The sequence below is a fragment of the Vulpes lagopus genome, chromosome 7 (assembly GCF_018345385.1).
Source record: "Vulpes lagopus strain Blue_001 chromosome 7, ASM1834538v1, whole genome shotgun sequence".
In the NCBI taxonomy this organism is placed as follows: Eukaryota; Metazoa; Chordata; class Mammalia; order Carnivora; family Canidae; genus Vulpes; species Vulpes lagopus.
Genome location: NC_054830.1, coordinates 41056426 through 41078029, shown reverse-complemented (window position 1 = coordinate 41078029; position 21604 = coordinate 41056426). Strand labels below are relative to the sequence as shown.

The 21604-nt window shown below is 36.1% G+C and overlaps 1 pseudogene; it reads right to left on the bottom strand.

Annotated features, from left to right (window-relative positions):
* Nucleotides 1–17636: 17636 nt before the first annotated feature.
* LOC121496103 lies at nucleotides 17637–18689 on the bottom strand (annotated as a pseudogene).
* Nucleotides 18690–21604: the final 2915 nt, after the last annotated feature.

Here is a 21604-nt window from a genome sequence, read left to right as displayed (position 1 = left end):
AGACCTGTGACCTATGCTCTGCTAGTTAGAAACATACATGTCAGTGTCTGAGTATAAAACTTTGAACTAGAAGTAGATATCCTGTCTGATCCATTTCTGCCACAGTGTTTATACTTCTCTCTTCTTTCTGGAGATCCCACCAACAGAAATTCTAGTCTCATTAGCCACAATCCAGTGTAGCATCTGTGACCAAGAGTACTGAAGTAGTTCTGAGATGTGATTTGGATGTCCTTTCTTGGTCCACAGGCTATTTTTTATACACGATAGAGAGGGCAAATTACCTAGTACCCCTCTATTTAGACTAATAGAGTGCCTCTCTAATTACAGTAATAAGGCCTGCCACATATATTTGGACCTGGGTCTGCAAATTACAAGAAGGTGAAAAAATGTGTATATCCAGATATGGTTGTTTTGGATTTTTTTAAAAACATTTTATGTGGGGATCCCTGGGTGGCTCAGCAGTTTGGCGCCTGCCTTTGGCCCAGGGCGTGATCCTGGAGACCCGGATCGAATCCCACGTCGGGCTCCCTGCATGGAGCCTGCTTTTCCCTCTGCCTGTGTCTCTGCCTCTCTCTCTCTTCTCTCTCTCTCTTTCTGTCTTTCATGAATACATAAATAAAATCTTAAAAAAAAAACACAAAACATTTGTGTGTGTGTGTGTGTGTGTGTGTGTGTGTGTGTACAACATTAAATGTATGGGCTGGTTTCTTTGCCTAAAACAGAATTACACTGAAATTGGGAGCCCTGAAATTCTTGCAAAGAGAAAACAGGCCTGACTCCTTCTGTCAGTAACAACTGATATTGACCAAATCATTTTACTTATCCGGGTCCCATTTAACTTACATATAGAATGGAAATAGAAATAAGCACTTGTGTGATTTGTGCTATTGCCAGTTAGATGTGTTCGTTGACAGATGGCTTTTGGCTTCATATTTGCCCTTATGTGTGTTCTGTTTTGTCTGGGGGCCAAATATCTAAAAATTCCATTTCTTAGACTTCCTTGAGAAGCTTCCATTTAGGTTATGCCAACAGGAGGAGGTGACAGAAAACTGTAGAAGGAAGGAAGGAAGGAAGGAAGGAAGGAAGGAAGGAAGGAAGGAAGGAAAGAGGAAGGGAGGGAGGAAGGGGTAGTATCAATAGCAACAGCAGACATTTCTCGGCTCCCGGAGTCCTTTGCAGGCAGTGCGGGCCTACTAGTGGTAGCTGCAGCATGTCCCACAGCAGGTACCACAGTAGCCTCAGTGATGCTGTGACCATGGCAAGATCAGCTCTAGGAAACATTGAGCCGCAAAGCTTCAGAGGCACCAGCAAGGAAGCAGGCTCCTGATTTCAGGTGGGACATCAGTCATTCCAAAGCAACAGGTGACCCAGCAGCCCCAGTGACTCAGTAATCCTGGCCCCTTGGTTACTTCATTATTCATTCCTAACATAATCACAGCCTTCCTCAGTTACTAACCGCTGAATGATCCTATCATCCCTTTCTGCTCTACAAGCCCTTCTAACAGGTTTGTAAACGTTTCCCTATATCCAATCCCCTCTGTTTGCAATCCCTGTAATAGGTACTGTTTACCTGGCTGTACACTGGTGACAATCAGATCAAAAGATCCCACATTTTGTATTTTTAAATTTCTTTTATTATTAAAATTTATCATTCCAAAATTAGAACTAATATTCACTTAGAGTTTCTTACTGAATGCACCGAGATGCCAATAGACTTTCATTTTTGATGATAACGGAATGCATTCCACCAGATGAACACTCCTATTAAGACCTACTAGAAAACCTGTGTAAAGGAGACATAAAAATATTTTTAAACCACTGAAAGCATTTTGAGGTCGTCAGGAGATCTGGAGCTAGTAGCCTGAAATGAAGTAAACTAATTGAGGTCAGCCTCAGTTTTGCACAAAACTCAAGGAATCTGTCAATTCTTCAGTGGCATAAAATTAAAGATTATAAACCATAAAAAGTATACTGGTAGAGCTTTAGCAATCTAATGAAAATGTGAGAAAAACTAGGAGTGGTCAAGTCTTACAAAGAAGGGAAGGGCACACAAGGGAATCCAACACGTGGTGCTAGTTCCTCTTGAGATATTATTTTTCATTTTCTGAATTCAGCATGGCAAGAAAAGAACATAAAGCACATAAAAGGCAATGTAAGTACAATCGGAGTGCAAATTAAACAGCCAAAGAGAAAAGAGATAATGGAATGAACAATAACTGAATATATAATAGCCAAGACTTTTTCAAACCTAAAGACATCAACAAATGCTCAAAGCACAACCAAGTACATGAAATAAAACCACACCTAGGCACATCACAATAATATGGATAAAAAAAAACAAACAAGGGATAAAGAAGAAAAATCTTGAATAAAGCCAAGGGGGTTTAATGAAAAAACGAAAAAAAAAAACCACAGTATTTTCACAGTAGCAATAAATAAGCCTGCCAATTTCTCAACAGAAGGAAGAAAGGAGGAGAGAAGTGGAGAAAACCAGACCAGAAGACAAAAAAATGACCTCATTAAGGTACTGAAATAACTGTAAACCTAGAATTTTATATGCAGAGGAAATACAAAAAGATTTGAAAAAGATAGATATTTTGAGACAAAATCTGGAATATTTTTCTCCTCAATAGACTCTCCCTAGAAGAAATTTTTTAAAAAAGGATTTCTTTAGACAGAAAGGAAATGGTCTCTGACTAAAGCACAGAAATTCAAGAAGCTACAAAGAGCAATGTAAATATCAATGTATGGTTAAACCCAAAGTAGTGTGGCTTTTTCCCAAATAATGAAAATAATAATAATAATATCTTGAGAGGTTCAAATTATATGCTGAATTAAAATCAAGGACCATGGATACACTAAAGGCAAGGGTTTTTATGTTCTACTTTCCTGATATTGACTGGGAAGTGGTCAATGAACTAATTTATATTAGAATCTACTAAGTCACAAATGCATATTATAATATCTAGGACAATGGAAAGAATAATAGAGTATAACTCATAAGCTAATAGAAGGTAAATTGAACTAGTCCACAAAAAGGCAAATAAGAAGTAAAAAAAAAAACAGTAAGCAAGAAGAATAGAAATGGCAACATGGCACCCTGTTATGCCAGGAATTAATTAAATAGCACAAAATAAATAGTCCTACTAGGTTGCAAAGATTGACAGTTTGGATAATAAGCAAAACAGATTATATGCTACCTAAATATAAGGATACAGACATATTGAAAATGAAAAGAGGTAAAAGGTAAATCATGAAAACATTAATTAAAAGAAAGCTGATGTAGCAATATTATTATCTGACAAAGTAGAATTTAAGTGACGAGGCATTAATAATGAAAAAGAGATATCTCCTATGATAAAAGGGCCAGTCCACCAGGAAGATACACCTGTGATCTGATCTGAATCTACTTCAAATTGTCTGACATTTTCTCTCTCTTCTCTTATTGATTTGGAGTAAACTGTTATGGATCAGAAATAAAATTATTTTTTTAACTTCATTATTCTCTTAGCATAGCACCAATGATTTCAATGTCAATCTTGAAAATACTGTTTTAGGATTGCCTGAGTGGCTTAGATGATTAAGTGTCTGGCTCTTGATTTTTAGCTCAGGTCATGATCTTAGGGTTGTGAGATTGAAGCCCAAGTCAGGCTCCACCCTGAGCATAGAACTTATTTAAGATTTTCTCCCTCTTCCTCTGCCTGTCCCCCTGCCCCTGCTTGCTCTCTCTTTCTGAAAGAGAGAGAGAGAGAGAGAGAGAGAGAATAGTGTTCCAATGGGGTACTTACTACATTTTGTTTTTATTTCTTAGATGACTTGTTTTTTCTTAAACAAGTCTAAATACAATTATAAATAAATAAATAAAATTATAAATAAATAAAATTAAAAGGCTAAATAACTCAAACTTACTTGGAGAATTTTTGGAGCCCTAGAATATCTAGAAAAGAAAAAAAAGGTGGTGGCAGTGGAGGGGAGAAACAAGTTTAGAAATATAATTTAACAAAAACCAGTGATTTCTTGCTCTGACTCAAGTGTGGTATTTATTCATTATAGAACAATTGAAAATATAGAAAGTAAAAAGAAGCATATAAAATAGCAAAAGTCACCTATAAGACTGCCCTAGGCAGGACCAACACATTTGTTTGTCTATTTTCTTCAAGACTGTTTGACAGAGAAGTGGATATCATATTGTATATGCAATTATTTTTTCTGTTTTTTTTTTCTTTTTTACTATATGGAGAGTGAATGTATCCTCATTCAGTAAATCACTTTTGGATATATCTATTTTTATGACTGTACAGTATTACCCATTCAACCTTCCACATTGTGTCTCATCTTTCTCACTATGTCTTTATCTGCGCCTAATCTGTGAATGTCAAATAAAATAGTTCCTTAGCTCTCCGGTGGCTTCAGGTAGGTTTGGACTACAGGAAACATGGGCAGGACAACATAGAAAGGACAAAGTATGAGGTTAGGAATTATATTCATACAGTGCAATATTAGTTTTAGGTGTAGAGTTTAGTAATTCATCACTTACATACAACACCCAGTGTTCATCACAAGTGCCTTCCTTAATACCCATCATCCATTTTTTAAAAAAATATTTTATTTATTTATTCATGAGAGACACAGAGAGAGAGAGAGGCAGAGACATAAGCAGAGGGAGAGGCAGCCCCATTTGGGACTTGATCCCAAGACCCTGGGATCAAGACCCGAGTCAAAGGCAGACGTCAACTAACCACTGAGCCACCCAGGTGCCTACTCATCATCTATTTATCCCATCCCCTCACCCACCTTTCCTCCAGCAACCCTCAGTTCTTTAGAGTTAAGAGTCTGTTTTCTGGTTTGCCTCTCTCTTTTTTCTTTCCCTATGTTCATCTGCTTTGTTTCTTAAGTTCCACATATGAGTGAAATCGTGGCATCTGTCTTTCTCTGACTTATTTTGCTTAGCGCAATACACTCTGCTCCATGTCATTGCAAATAGCAAGATTTCTTTCTTCCTGATGGCTGAGTAATATCCCATTTACACACACACACACACACACACACACACACTTCTTTATCCATTCATCAGTTGTTGGACATTTGGGCTCTTTCCACAATTTGACATTGGGGTGCATGTATCTCTTCAAATCAGTATTTTTGTATCTTGCAGGTAAATACCTATAGTGCAGTTCCAGGATCATAGGGTAGTTCCATTTTTACTTTTTTTAAAAGAAAATTTATCTATTTATTTGAGAGAGAGAGAAAATGCACAAATAAGGGGGGAGGAACAAGGGGAGAGGGAGAAGCAGACTCCCTGCTGAGCAGGGAGCCTGACACAGTGCTTGATTCTGAGACCCCAAGTTCATGACTTGAGCTGAAGACAGACATTTAACAGACTGAACGACCAAGGTGCCACTATTTTTAACTTTAAAAATTTATTCATTTATTCTTGAGAGAGAGAAAGAGAGGCAGAGACACAGGCAGAGGGAAAAACAGGCTCCACGCAGGGAGCCTGACGTGGGACTCAATCCCAGGACTCCAGGATCACGCCCCAGGCTGAAGGAGGTGCTAAACCGCTGAGCCACCCAGGCTGCCCTATTTTTAACTTTTTGAGGAACCTATATACTCTTCCAGAGTGACTGCACCAGTTTGTATTCCCACCAACAGTGTAAGAGGGTTTCCCTTTCTCTGCATCCTTGCCAACACCTGTTGTTTGCTGTTGTTAATTTTAGCCAATCTGACAGGTGTGAGGTGGTACCTCATCATGGTCTTGATTTGTATTTCTCTGATGAGTGATGTTGAGCATCTTTTCATGTGTCTGTTAGCCATTTGTATGTCTTCTTTGGGAAAATGTCTACCCAAAGAAATCTACACATTTAATACAACCTGATCCAATACAACTGGTGTTTTTCACAGAGCAATCCTAAAATTTTTATGAAAACACAAAAGACCCTGCGTAGCCAAAGCAATCTTAAAAGAAAAGGAAAAGGTAAAGGCATCACAATTCCAGACTTCCAGTTAATATTACAAAGCTATAATAATCAAGACAGTATGGTACTGGCACAAAAACAGAAACACAGATCAATGCAAAAGAATAGAAAACCCAGAAATGAGCCCACAACTATGTGGTCAACTAATCTTTGACAACGCAGGAAAGAATATCCTGGAAAAAAGTCTTTTCAACAAATAGTGTTGGGAAAACTGGACAGCAGCAAGAAAAAGAATGAAACTGGACCACTTTCTTTTTCTTTTTTTTTAACATTTTTTAAAATCTTTATTTATTTATGATAGTCACAGAGAGAGAGAGAGAGAGGCAGAGACACAGGCAGAGGGAGAAGCAGGCTCCATGCACCGGGAGCCCGACGTGGGATTCGATCCCGGGTCTCCAGGATCCCGCCCTGGGCCAAAGGCAGGCGCCAAACCGCTGCGCCACCCAGGGATCCCTGGACCACTTTCTTATACCATACACAAAAATAAATTCAAAATGGGTAAAAGACCTAAATGTGAGGCAGGAAACCATCAAAATCCTAGAGAAGAACGCAGGCAGCTTTGATATCAGCCATAGCAACCTCTTAGGAGATACGTCTCCTGAGGCAAGGGAAACAAAAGCAAAAATAAACTATTGGGACTCCATCAAGAGAGAAAGCTTCTGCACAGCAAGGGAAACAATCAACAAAACCAAAAGGCAACTTTTAGAATGGGAAGAGATATTTGTAAATGACATATCTGATAAAGGGTTAGTATCTTAAATACACAAAGAACTTATAAAACTCAATACCCTAAAAAACAACTAATCCAGTTAAAAAGTGTGCAGAAGACATTAGATTCTGCTTTTTAAAAACATTTATAGATCTCTTACATCTACCAGTACTGCTAAAATCTATTATTATTTCTAATACTTTAGATGAAGATTTTCTTAAACTTTTATGGAGATAAACATAGAGCTATAATTAAGATTTGTTTCTTTCCAATTTATCCGCCTGTCATTACTATATCATATCTTATTGCATTGTCTAGGACACATAATACAATGCTGAGTGCAAGTGGATGTAAGGCGCATAATTTTCTTCATGATTGCAAAGCAAATACTTCTAAATTTTACCACTAAATGTAAGCTATTGCTTTAGAATACATTTCTTAAAGTTGAATTATTCAAACACTATAAACATTTTAAAGCTTTCTGGTATATATTATGAAATTCCTCTTCAGAAAATCACTGGCAGTATTTTCCAAGAATGACTTTTCCCATATAATCAAGTCAACATTAGGTGTAAATTAGATATGTTTTGTTATTTATAATGAAACAGGTTTTTAAAGTTAGGATTCATTATCATATTCATGATAAAAGTTTAAATATTATAGAAAAATAAAATGTCCCTTCTTACGTCCTGATGTTTCCATTTCTATCCTTTAGAGATAATAACTATTAGAAAAAAATTATTCATCTGTAAATATTTTTTAAAAATCATATGTGTACTTTATGGTTGTTTTTTAAAGAGATGTAGTTAATATATTAAATAATTATTTAGAGGGAAATGGTAGAAATTATAGCTCCTAACTTTTTAAAATATTTTATTTATTTATTCATGAGAGACACAGAGAGAGAGAGAGACAGAGAGACAGAGACAGAGACATAGGCAAAGGGAGAAGCAGGTTCCATGTAGGGAGGCCGATGTGGGACTTAATCCAGGGCTCCAGGATCATGCCCTGGGCTGAAGGCAGGTGCTAAACGGCTGAGCCACCCACATGTCCCAGCTCCTAACTTCTTACTGGTTTTATAGGAAGTCTGTTTTTGGTCCACCCACATCAAAATTATAGAAATTGAAGGTAAATTATAGAAGTTGAAGAAAAATCATAGAAATTGAAAAAACATTTAGCTCAAGTGCACAATTGAGCATAACATTCTCATTTTTCAAAGGAGAAAACTGAGTTTTATGGACATTAGAAATTTGTAATTGCCAATTAAAGGATAAGTCATATGATTGAGGACATAGACCCAACCAACCCCCATAAGGACCAATTACCTTTCTTTGCCCCAAAGTCACACCTAAATCCAAATTTACTACAGGAGGGAGGGGGCAAAATGTAAGATTAAGGTTCTGCTGACAATCAGTCAAGAATATTATCCTTGTGGATGGCTGACATATTCCATTTACTTTATTTTTTTTTTCCATTTACTTTAAAACAAATGTTAACTTGCCTATTTTCTCAAGTCACAAAACCAGATTTTCTATTTTAAAATATTTTAGAAACATTTAAATCTTTGAGGTCCATTATTGCTTTCACATAGAGGCCCTTAAAATTACTTTAGCTTGGGTCATTTTTCCCTAACATAAATACTAGAAACTAAAATGAATAAATAAATAAAAAATAAATAAAAATAAACCATTTCACTCTCCCTGCTACAACTAGTTTTTTCCAAAGTGAGATGTTTGTTCCCTAGCTGCATAAATGTAAGTCATAAAAAATACTAAATGTTGACAGCTTTACTTCACCTGAAATTTACATTAGGTAGTCAGTGGGCTATGGAAGGCACAATGTCTATGAGAGAACTCATCAAAAATATAGATATAAAACATATACCTGCCTTTTGTCTCAGAAGGCTGCATGACTTTTATCTCATCCCATAAATAATGGAGGCATCAGCACATTTATCTGCACACAATAACAAATCCCATCCTCCTGGTAATTGTAAAAACACTGAAGCCTGTTATTGACCTTGTGTAAAATATAGGCATGGGACAAAAAGACAAAGAAACTTTTTGTCTGTCTACATTCACTTCTAAAGCCCCATCACACACTTTGAAAATCATTAAACTAAAAGTCACTGATGTGAAAAGGAGAAGGAAAAATATATTATTGAATAAAGCAAAACAGACAAGTTAAATCAAAAGATGCGTTCATCCACACCATGTCACTCAATGTTCCTATTTTCTCTGCTTAAGTCGTTTTTGAGATATTTGCATTAAGGGAAGGTTTAAAACTTCAGATCTCAAAGCTATGACTTACACTGTTACTTCTCACATTCTTTTACTTTGCTTACTCATTTCGCAGATGAATAGTTTCTATGAACGTATTTCCAACATACAAAACCTTTCCAATGTTGTTAGAGCACACATATTTTGACTGAGATATAATCAAAATTATGGGCAAATATTTATTGATAACTATTTGCAAATATTTATTGTGTCCTCATCTTAACCTCCGCCAGTTACCCTGGGCAGGGCTCCAGAACTATAGCACTGTCCATTGCTCTGGGGAGGAAGATATAAATACATAATGGATGGATGGCATGATAAATGATGAGTCATTAACTCTTCCAATGAGCAAAACACAATAATTACTGTAATAGTTTAGCTAAGAGAGAGATGAATGCAAGCCACAAAAGTGAAAAGAGGCTCTTTGAAAGTTAGCATTTAAGCTGGATCTTCACAATTAAGATTGGAATGATTGAGAAGGCAACAAAAAATATTTCACAAAGGACAAGCTGAAGGCACACAGTGTAAGTTCAGAGATGTATATGAACTTTATATGTACCCAAAGGACAAGATGATGGATTTACCTAGGGTAATAAAGGGATATTAGTTTGGGTAAGGAGGGTAGTGATCAGTTAGCAAAGGTCTTCAAACATAGGTGAAATAATTTGAACTTGATTTGAAAGATGAGAGTAAACAAATACTCAGAATGTGAGCCTTGACTTATCCTTCTATAGCAGGCATTATTATTATTATTATTATTATTATTATTTATTAAGACTTTAGTTTTTTTAGAGTTTAAGGTTCACAGCAAAATTGACTGGAGGTACTGATATTTCTTATATATTCCCTGCTTCCATACATACACAGCTTCTCCCTACCAACATTCCCTACCAGAGTAGTATGTATTTTTTAAATATTTATTTCTTTATTTGAGGGGGAAAGAGAGAGAGAGAGAGAGAATGCACAGGGGAATAGGGACAAAGGGAGAGGGAGAGAGAGAATCTCTGGCAGACTCCACACTGAGTGAGAAGCCAAACGTGGTGCTTGATCCCATGACCCTGACATTATGACCTGAGATAAAATTAAGAGTCAGACACTCAACCGACTGAGCCACCCAGGCACCCCCAGAGTAGTATATTTGTTACAACTGAAGAACTTACATTAATTACTATATCATAATCTTCCAAAGTCCATGGTTTACCTTGATTTTTCTATGGTACTATCACTTTTTAACATAATATATGGTTCCCTTAATTATTAAATTTATTATTTTTTTCAATTATAATTATAAGCTCAATGAAAACAGGAATCTTTGTCTCTCTTACTGATATATCCTAAGTATCTAGAACAAGTCATATATTCAAAAATATTTTTGAATGAATGAATGGACAAATAATAATAATGGTAAATAATAATGGTTAAAGCTTTCCAAGAGCATTTACTTTCTAGGAGTCCATGTAAAACTTCGTACTAATCATGATGACTTTTTTTTTTTTTCAATTCAACCTCATAACAAATATTTGAAAAAAAACTGAGATTTAGGTCGAGTTTACATGACCAACTTTTCATAGTTGTCTAACTCCAAGAAACTAAATTCTTTCTATGGATTGCTGTGGCCAGGACATATAAAAATATTAACTCTGCTCTTAGTTAAGACATAGCAGTATCCAAAGGTAAGTTTGTGAGGCATGAAAGTTATTTGCTAGAAGGAAAGTCATCCTGGGAATGATGTTGGAATTTGGACAAAATTCTGAATTTTGGTTCAAGGTTGAGTGATACATTATAGCAATATTTCAAATAGAACAGAAGGATTTTTTTCCTAAATTAGTGACTATTTACTTCATTTGTCCATCAACAGCTAATTATGATTGAATTCATAAACTAAAAAAATTCAAAAAAATATATGTGAGCATACACCAATTCTTTTAAACTCAGATTCTATAGTGATTTTATGCAATGTCTATTATATCTAGGTAAAGTATATTTTAATTAAAACATTTCAATGATTTTATATTTCAGAGTTTCATTTTGAGAAATATATAGCTTTTCTATTGTAGCCCTCTTTCTGCCTCACTAAAATTGGGTATCATAGAGGTCAGTTATGATGGTTTTAAACATGCCAACCACATCCATTAAGTCCCAGTAGCTTAGAAATCTCATAATTATACAATCTTCTGATAGTAAAGTACTGTAAAATGCAATCTTATTTTCAACACAGCCTTAAAATGAGAGAGATTGTAGAAAATAAGAAAAACCTCCAACTTATCAAAATCACTAAACTATAAAATTTTCTCTTAAAAAACAGACAGAAAAACAACTGGAGAAATGTACATTTTAATTTGGTACAGCTGTAGCATATAACAAAATGGAAAGTGTCTCTCCTGTGAAAGACAATCTTCCCTTTGTCAAAGCACTGACAAGCCAAAGATAATTTACCTACTGATCTTTCTCACTTTAAAATAAAAGAATTCTCTCAAGGAAAAAAAAACAAAAACAAAAAACAAAAATAAGCCCAAAGAGTTGGGCTTCATTGTATAAAACCAGTGAAGGCAAATGTAATTTACAAAAAAAAAAAAAAAAATGTTGTATGACGTGCATTGAAGAAAAACAAAAGTTTCCTGTTTTGATAAGGAAGGATATTTATTATTGCATTTTGGAAGGTTGTTTCTTTACCTCAAAAGGAGACAGCACCATCTTGAAAATATTTGGGTAGGACGGATATCAAGGATTATTTTTTTCCTCCCTCCCTCCTTTCTTTCTTACCTTTCTTCCTCCTTCTTTCCTTTAAAAAAATTGTGGTAAAATATACATAAAAAATTTGACACTTTAATAATTTTTAGGTGTGTAGTTCTGAAGCATTAAGCATACTCATGTTGTTGTGCAACTATTTTTGTTACCCTTATAAATAAAACATATTATAATGATCCAATCTGCTGTATCAAATATTGTTTATCTGAACCACACACTAGGATACAGTTTAAGGACAGGGAGAAATTTCTTAGGGAGTCCTATAACACCATGATTTCAATTTCCCTAGTGAAGTGTGTAATAGAACATTGATGGGTCTAGAAATTAAGACCTTTGCTTAATTTCTTTGCTTGCCTTTACTTTTGACATTTTTCCATGAATTCATGTGAACCACACCACATTATGCCAAAGTATATTTTTGAGATTTTCAGTTCTTGGAAAGATCATAGGTATTACCCAGAAAGGGGGCATGTGATCAAACGAATTTGGACCTACTATTTAAACAGGTTTCCTGTCTGCGGGGGTCCGAACTTGCCATTTGCTGATGTGCATTGTGACTCTGTTAAGAAGAAATATAATAGATATTTCACCAATGAACTTTATATCCCTTAAGAATGTTTTGGAACAATTTTGCAATGGAGCACACCTTGGAAAACATGAAATTTCAGTTCCACAGATCTGTCATTCTGATTTTAAAATACATTTTGGCACTAAAAACTTCAAAAAATTTTTAATTTGATGTTTCCTTAACTTGGAATCTGCTGTCACTTTTCACATCCATCTTTGTCCTGAACTGTCCACCTGTTTCCTGCAAAACTCTGTACCTTTCTGATGTTGTTTACCCTGCCCAGCACTTTTACTCTCAAAACTGTACTTGCTTTCAAAAGAAGCTGTGACAAGAAATGCATATAAAAGTGAGAAGGAGAAAATAATTTATTATTTAAGTCCTAAAAAATAGAAAATCTGAAGCATACTGAAAGAATGCTTTGCATGAGTTTTGGGTGATGGGCAGACATGGAGAAAGTTCTGATGAGGTCATCTCAGCATGCCTTCTGCACACTGTTTTAAGCTGTATCCATTTTATCCCCACACCTATCCAAATCCACCACTACTTTCAAAAAAAGGTTGACTTCTCCAGACCCAAGATCAGAGTGTTCAGTCCACTCTCTGACTAAAGGAGAAAATGAGTCCTAGACCTCAGCCAATGACAATTGTTAAGAACAGAGCACCTCAGGTACCATAAAAAGCAATCTTGAGCTGCTTAAGATTTCTGACTTCTCTCTTACATTTTGGTCTTCTGCAAAGACAACACTGAGCTACTAAAACTTGATAAGAATAATAAGGTTTTGGTGTTTTTGAAAATATATTTTTACACTGTACTCTGTGACAGACACTGAGTCAAATCCATTGGCAATAGAAAGGCTTTCATTTTCATAAAGAAAGATGATAGCTAATATAATCAAAGACATCTTGACATGAACATTGGGATAAGCAATCTCTTCAGTGAGACTTCCAAAGCAGAGTGCCTGCAAATACCAAACTAGACTTATAGAAGTCTTGGAAAATAGGAAAATTTACTTCTTTAGGCCATTATGATGGTGGTTGGTCAATATCCTAATGGTTCAGGGCCATTACAATGCTCTGGAAAGGCAAGACAGTGGCTAGGGGATATTTACCAAAAATGGGAACTCCCCGAATTTGATTTTTCCCTCTAGTCTTCCCATTTCTCTGATTATTGCTAAAGAAAGCTCATTGGCTCCTGCAGGGCTGTCATATCTCTACTCATCCTAGTCTTGGCATATGTGTTTGTATTTGCCTTAGTCCCTTTTTCCCAATAACCACTCTCCCAACATAGTTTCTTTTTTTTTAAAGATTTTATATATATATATATATATATATATATATAATATAACTATATATAATATAGTTATATAATATTAATATAATTAAAAATATAACTATATATATACATATATATATATATATATATATATAGAGAGAGAGAGAGAGAGAGAGAGAGTTGTGGTGGGCGGGGAGAACAGAGGGAAAGGGACAAGCAGACTCCCTCTGAGCACAGAGCCTGATGCAGGGCTTTATTCCAAGATAATGACCTGAGCTGAAATCAAGAATTGGACACTTAACCACCTGAGCCACCCAGCATAGTATCAATAAGAAGCACAATTACATTGGATGGCAAAAGTCAGAAAAACACACAAAAACATTATCTAGTGGCAACATCTGTCTCTGACCTTGTAATGTAGTTCTTACTAATGACAAGGGTTTGGGATTAAATGGTATCCCCAAAAGTTATGTTAAATTTTAATCTCCAGGACCTGTGAATGCAACCTTACTTGGAAATAAGGTCTTTGGGGATGATCAAGTTAAGATGAGGTCACACTGGAGTAGGATATGTCCTAAATCCAATGACTGGTGTCTTTCTAAAGACAGAAAGAGAGAGAGATTTGGAGACACTATATAGACACAGAGGGAAAGAGGCAATGTGAAAACAGAGGCAGAAACTGGAGTGATGAGCTATCAGATAAGGAACGCCAAGGATTGCCAGCAGCCCCCAGAAGCTTTGAAAGGCCAAGGAAGGATTCCTTCTTAGAATCTTCAGAGGAAACATAGTATTGATGACTCCCAGTTCAGAGTTCTATCCTTCAGAACTATGAGAAAACAAAGTTCATTGTTTTAAGCTGTGGTCATTTGTTATAGCGGCCCTAATAAACTATCAATGCAAATGAACACAAAGGTCTACCTACTTGCATGAAAAAAAGGAAAAAATAATCTGGGAAGAATGAAACCGAGATTAATATTCTAATAACTTATTTGGCACATCAGGAAGTTGACTCAGGGGTACAGCAATAACTTAAAAGCTACTAGTAACTGTGGTCCATTTCTGTCTACAAACAGATATTGGATACTTCTGCTGGGTCACTAAAAGAATAAAGCCATGACTTTATGCTGAAAGGGGTAATGGAGGATTGCTTTGTTAAGTGTTAAGGGCCACACGCTTCAATAAGGACCATATGCTTCAAAAAGTGTGTAAGAGCACTTCTGAGGTAGAGAAAAAGAGAACTTAATGACAATATGAAGATCTGAAGAAGACCTCAACAAGAAAATAAAGCCTCAGTTTGGGTCCAGCAGGATGAGTAGGTGTTGGCCAAGAAGGGAAGGGTACAAGAAATCTTAGGCAGGGTACAGAATGACCAACATCAAAGGTATAATACCATGCGTGATGACCAATTGTGTGTTCTGAACAGGTAAACTCTAATGTGGAAGGTAAGCCTGGAGAGGCAGATAGAGATTAGGATATGAAAAGTCTCATGTGTCATGCTAAGACATGAGCCCAGACACTACAGAGAACTGATGATGGCTTTTAAACTAAGAAATCAGATGTTCATTTTGTATATTACACTTCAGTGAGGAGATACATTGGAGGGAAACAAGACTCCATGCTTAAGGACTGGACTTGAACACTGGGAAAGACAAAGGACACTTGAGGCTGAGCCCAGCCCATACTGCAGGACAAGTAATACTTCAGGGACTAGTCCATAGCTAGTGAGTGCCTCTCTGCTAGGCTCTCAGTGATCTGGTAATAAGCATTCATAGCCTCAGAATAATTTGAATTCATGCATCCCTGCTGGTCATCTCAAAGCTGATTAAATCCTTACAGGTGTCTTTCTTTCTCCATCCTTTTTTAATGGAGTGGGTTATAGGTATTTTGTATTTGGCCACTAATCGATACCCTTAGAAAACATTAAGATGTAGCACTACATTTTCCTCTAGTGTATTCATCCACACGAACTCTATCCATCATAATGCACTCAAAGGATGGACTAAGAACTGTAGGAGACAGAATGCAGCTTTTCTATTGATTCCAAAAGATTCATCAATTCTTCTTGTGGCAAAAGGCACCAGGTCACCAGATGGTGTGGGTATCTTTGCACATTCAGCTTGACCTTTTGTCATTAAAGACTTTCCTTTGACTGCTCCTCTTCAGTCAGGAAGGGTGGCCAGAGAGCTCAGGCTTTTTGTATATCTTTGTACCCTCTGATGAATGCCAAGTGTGGCATTAATTTCCCCTTGCCTCCTAACTCATATCCACATGGTGTCTTGATTTCTTTATCTATTCCTTTTTTTTTTTTAACTTACAACCTCTTGAAAAGCCAAGCAAATGGCTATCACTCACTTTGATGGTTAAGTACAGAATGACATTACTTTCACCAAATACAAATTTTTCTAGAAGTTACATTTACATTAAGTCCCAATCTACTCTCTTCTACAAAGAAAAATTTGCTAGTAGGAGAAACCGTGCGCAGAACAAAAGGATACATCAGTTTTCAGCTATGTGATTTGAACTGCAATAGCCTACAAAGAGGCTCAAATTTGAAAAGACTACCCCATCTGTTAACTCAATGCTATATTTTGTTCAAGCTAATGAAAACATTTTATCTTTTTAATAGCAAGGGATAATAAGGATTTTTTTTATAATAAGGATTTTTAAATGAATTTTATCAAGGGAAAAATATACTGTTAAAGGCATAATTTGAATAATACTAACAAAGAGAAATATATATTAGTTAGAACTCTTTTGTATGTAACAGAAATTCATCTCCAAGTAGACTCCTTACCTTGCTTACCACTAGAAATACTTAAAAAGTATTAGAGAACGAAATACTTTAAAAGCCTCCTATGACCTCGCCAGTTGTCTCTCTTCTCTCTTTCTTTTTGTCCTTTCATGTTTAAGCACCTCTTCTTTTATGTTATTTTTATACTCTGTGTGTGTGTGTTTGTGTGTGTGTGTGAAACTGATGAGCCATATAGGAGTGGGCATAGAAACTGATTATTATTTTTTTTTCTATTTGAAATCATTCTAGTTTAGAGGCTAAAAGAAAAGGCATCTCTCTTCATACAGCCACCTACCAAGTCTCTGAAAAGCATTGTAATTAAGTCAGAGGGTACTGTGTCCATCTCTGAGCCAATCACTGTGACTGTGTAAAGGGGAGAGAGTGATGAGCTGCCCCATCAAAGTACCCTGAGTGGAGTAGAGGTACCCTAAAAGAAGGGAGATGATGTTACCAAGGAGGAGGCAGAGTGCTGGGCTGGGGGTGGGGGGTGGTGATAAAAAAGCAAAGGAAGGCTTTATTAGTGTTCTGAATCCCAGTAAAGATAAGTCTGAGAAAAGGTGGACATTTTTCTAAGCACAGTAAAATCAAAGGAATACAAGGGAACAAACCAAAGGAGCATTCCACCCATTGTGAAAATGGGGACCTGATACAATTCTTACTTCCAGCCAAAAGTTTCTAACAGAGAAATAAATATATATTTACTAACCACGTTATTCACCGGAGCTAATTATATCCACTAAATATAATAATGTCACAAAATAAATGGTTTTTTCAGAATTTTATGGGTCCAGGATTCTTCATCCTAACAGTATTGTTCTATTAGAGAATACTGCTACTCTTTAATTCTATTTTAAACCTAGCAAAATAAAAATTTAAAGAGGAAAAATTTACTAGTCTTTGCTTCTTGAATATCTTCCTACCACCAGAAGAAATATCTCTAGCTTCCAAATTTTCAGAATGCTTACTTCAAACCATTCACAAGAGACTTTGCACATTGTTTTGAATTCTGGTTAATTACATTTTTTACATATCCTTTTTTTTTTTTTCTTTTGGGAATTTTTTACATATCCTATTTGGAAACATTTTGAGTAAGATCTATCAAAAAAAGCAATAATAGTTAATTTTGAGCAACAATTATAAGTCAAATTCTGTATATATGTATACGTGTGTGTACATGGTTGTGTATATATGTATATGAGTGTGTGTGTTGTTTGAAATATACCTATGAAATAGACTTGTACTACTTTTAGATGTGTACAATGTGGGTCCAAAGATAGATTATTTTTTATTTTATTTTAGGTACAAGTGACAAATATATTTATTTTTATTGTTATTAAAGTTTTCTCCAATGTATTTCAGTAAATGAAGCATTTTATTTTATTTTACTTTATTCCACTGTTGGTCATAGTTTGAGCCCTACACACTCCCTTCCCTTTCACCTCAAAGGGAGCTCCTTTGTATATAGCCACGCACTCATCATTAGTGTACAGATCAGGTTGGATCTGCTCCCAAATCTTCTTAGGATTCAGCTCCTTGTCAGGCTCTCCAGGAAAAGCATCAGAAACAATTTTGTCTTCAGGAACAGACCCTGTAGGAGGCGCCAAGATTTCAACCTTCTCAGGTGAACTAGCACACATCCCCCCATTGCTTGAGATATCACTCCCAACATCTTTGCAGGTTTCAGGTTACAAAGTAAAATCACCATCCGATTTTGCATCTGTTCAAGGGGAACATGATTCACCAGGCCACTGACAACTGTTCTTGGAGCTGTTTCTCCAACCTCCACTTCTTCTACATATAAAAAAATCTGCATCAGGGTGTCTTCTGGCAGTGATGATACAAGCAATTCGAAGATCCAGACGAGAAACATCCATTGGCTTAGAGTCAGCACTTCCTGCTACTGATTGCTGTTTTTTCTCCTTTTCTCTCCTTTCACTTCAATTTTCTCTTCCATTTTTTTTTCTTCTGGTGCTCTTCCTCCTATCTGTTCTTTGGCACCAGAAGATATAGTTGTTATTGGTCTAGACTGTATCACATTTTCAGAAACCATGGAATTAGCTTGCAGCAGAGTACCAGATGGAAATGGTATTTGTTTCACTCCATTTTGAATTTCTGCCTGAATTAGCTCTTGTTTCAATTCTTCAATTTCTTTCTTTAATTTAATGTTTTCAACTTGAGGTTTCTTCTCCTCTCTCAAAGTTGCCTGCAAAATTGCTTTCTCCTTAAGAAAAGCAACTTGCTGCTTTAAATATTCAATAATTTGATCTGCTTCTGCACCCTTCTGTTCCAATCTCTTCAGAACTGTACCATTAGTTGCCATTTTTACCAAGAAATGGCAGGAAACCATGAATCGGTGGACAGAACAGCCTGGGAAGACTCACCTGGGCAGCCTCAGTCCTAAGCAGTTAGGAACACCCCAAAGGTAGATTAATTTGTCCAAGATCAACTACAGATAAGAGGCAGAGTTGCAATATGAATCCCCAGATATGTGATCCCAAAGCAACTAGAATCATTTGGAGAGGGCATGATGAGAAAAAGAAGGATAAATTAGATGGCTATGTCTGTAATCCAGGTAACAGAAGACAGTGGTTTGGACAATGGTGGTGGGAAGGAAAATGGAGAAATATAGATGGATTTAAGGATATTTTAAGGCAGCATCCAAAGGTCTAGATGTGGAAGTGAAGTTCTGTCCCATTCATCAATGTTCCAAACTTTTGGAAGTACACAGAAAACATACTCAGGATGAAATTTATGAATTGGAGAGAATGATGCCGTGAGGCTTCTCTGAGTATTTATACCTCTTCCCTTGTACACCCTCTCCTGAATCAGGGAAGGTAGAAAAGGAAGCTACTAGGTCAATGCTTTGGACAGTCGCTATCTTAAGAGCACAAAGGAACTTATGAAAGGGAAAGAACTCTGGTTGTGCCATTCCTTCAGGGATTGAATTGGGAGGCAGGGTATTGGGGAGGGAATCTTCCTAGATCACAAGCACTTAGTCACTTTAGGGTAATTAAAGAACTTTGAAGACAGGATAGAAGTTTCCTTGTCTATACTAACAGTGATCCCATGAAGACTTGTGAGTCATAGGCCTGGACAGCCATGAATTTGATGTTCCCTCTGACATTTGCATATTACTCTTGCATTTGGGTTGCCTATGGATATGTAGATAAACTCAGTGAACTTCTAACCTTTTGAATGATGATTGCAAATTTAAACACGGATTTTACTGATTGGAAGGCATTAATCATTGTAAACTATAATAATGAAAACTAATTAAGGTTGGGAAAATCTTGTTAAATTTTCAAAATCACATTTAACTTTTCTAAGACAATGATACTCAGTCATCCATTAAAGTGGTAGTAATTATCTATCAGCCTAGTGACATTCTGTACCACAAGAAGGTTAGAAGCTAAATGGCTTCTATTCTGGGGCCCATTTCCAGATAAGAACTGGAGAAATAAAAGAGTTTGAGTCAGACATTCACAGATTGAATCCAAGATTTCCAGTAGCAATATAAAGTGTAATACAATCCTTTCCTCCCTCACCACCAGCTCTCTCTCCCTCTGTCCTTTTCTCTTCCCTTCTTTCTCTCCATCCTTCCATTTTTCCACCTTCCTTTAATTAAAAAAAAAAAAATTCCTTATGTCACTCCCAAAATAATCCAGCAGAGGGCGAATGTCCTCTGCTTACATTTTATAAACGCGAATGAAAGCGAGTTCTTGTCTAACCCTGCCTTCTTTCTGCATGTAATAAATATGGGATTTTCACACTTTCCTAAGTCCCTAAATATTCTTTCTTCTCTTGCAGTTCTCTGTAGTTAACAAAACTGTGTCAACACACCAAGAAATAATCATCTTTTTTTTCATTAACAACCTGTTTATTGTTTCTAAGTAAAAATGTACTCCGTGAGACATATTTTAAAAACCAGTTTAAAATGAACTAATCCTATGTCTAATTTTATGTTGTCATAAAACTCCTTCCTTTAAAAAGTGTAAGTAAGCATCAAATAGTAAAGTTGGAAAATCGGTAATAAATTAATAGTAAACAAGGAGAGACAAACAGCATTAAGCAAGTAGTTGTATTAAAGCTCATAGAAGTTATGACTCAATTTTAATCAGCATAATGTAGTTGCTTTGTATTTATGTCTGTGAGCAGTAGTTTTACCCTATGCAGAAATGGTTCTGGGGAAATACACTATGGAATTACGTGTAGTTGTCAGAAGCTTTGGGTCAAGAAACTTCTTTTAAACTAATCTTTACATTAAAGAAAACACAACATAACTTTGTGTTTCTCATTTTAAAGAAAGAATTGAAAAATCAACTCATTTGGAGTAAAATCACGTTTAAGATTCACTGTGTAGTCTGATGATATCTTGGAAGGATTTCTTAATCCAAATGCTTCTTCCTAGGGGTGCCTGGCTGGCTCAGTTGGTAGAACATGAAACTCTTGATCTCAGGATTGTGAGTTTGAGGCCCATATTGGGTTTAGCAATTACTTAAAAGAAACGCTTGTTCCTAGAGTTTTAGGGGGATTTTTTTCCTTGTTATATGCTAGGTTGCTGGCTGGTAGGTTGGCTTATTTTATTTTATTTACTGACTTTCAAAAGGTTTTATTTATTTATTCATTTGAAAGAGAGAGAGAGACAGAGAGGAATCACGAATGGGAGGAGGAACAGAGGGAGAGAGACAAGCAGATCTACACTAAGTGAGGAGCCTGACTTGGGGCTCGATCTCACAACCCTGAGATCATGACCTGAGCTGAAATCGAGAGCGGTTGCTTAACTAACTGAGCCACCAGGCACCTGTGGTTGGCTGATTTTAATTGCATGAGTAGTATATAAATACAGCGTCTTAAGTTTCTAACTAAAGAGAAATATAGCGTGTAAGGCAAAAGCTAATACTTAATTAATTAATTTACTGAGCAATAACTACCAAGCTTCCACATACCTGCCAAGTATAGCATTTGACAACAGTTTTCCTGGTAAGGAAATGGAGACAGAGTTCCCCTCATGGAGCTTTCAATTTGGATGTTCTTCATTCTTCTCCCCAAACACCAGTTTGGTGTAAAATATTTCATATCATTTGGTATCCTTTCTTGCGTGTGTATCAGTTTCATAGACATATACTCAACAAATAAATTTCTAAGATATTTGAAGTATTCATGGTGATGATTCACTATATATCCATTGTTATACATATGTGCCCTGACTGTGTGTGCATTATCACATATATGGGATTCCACCCTTTGTGTTGTGCTATTCCT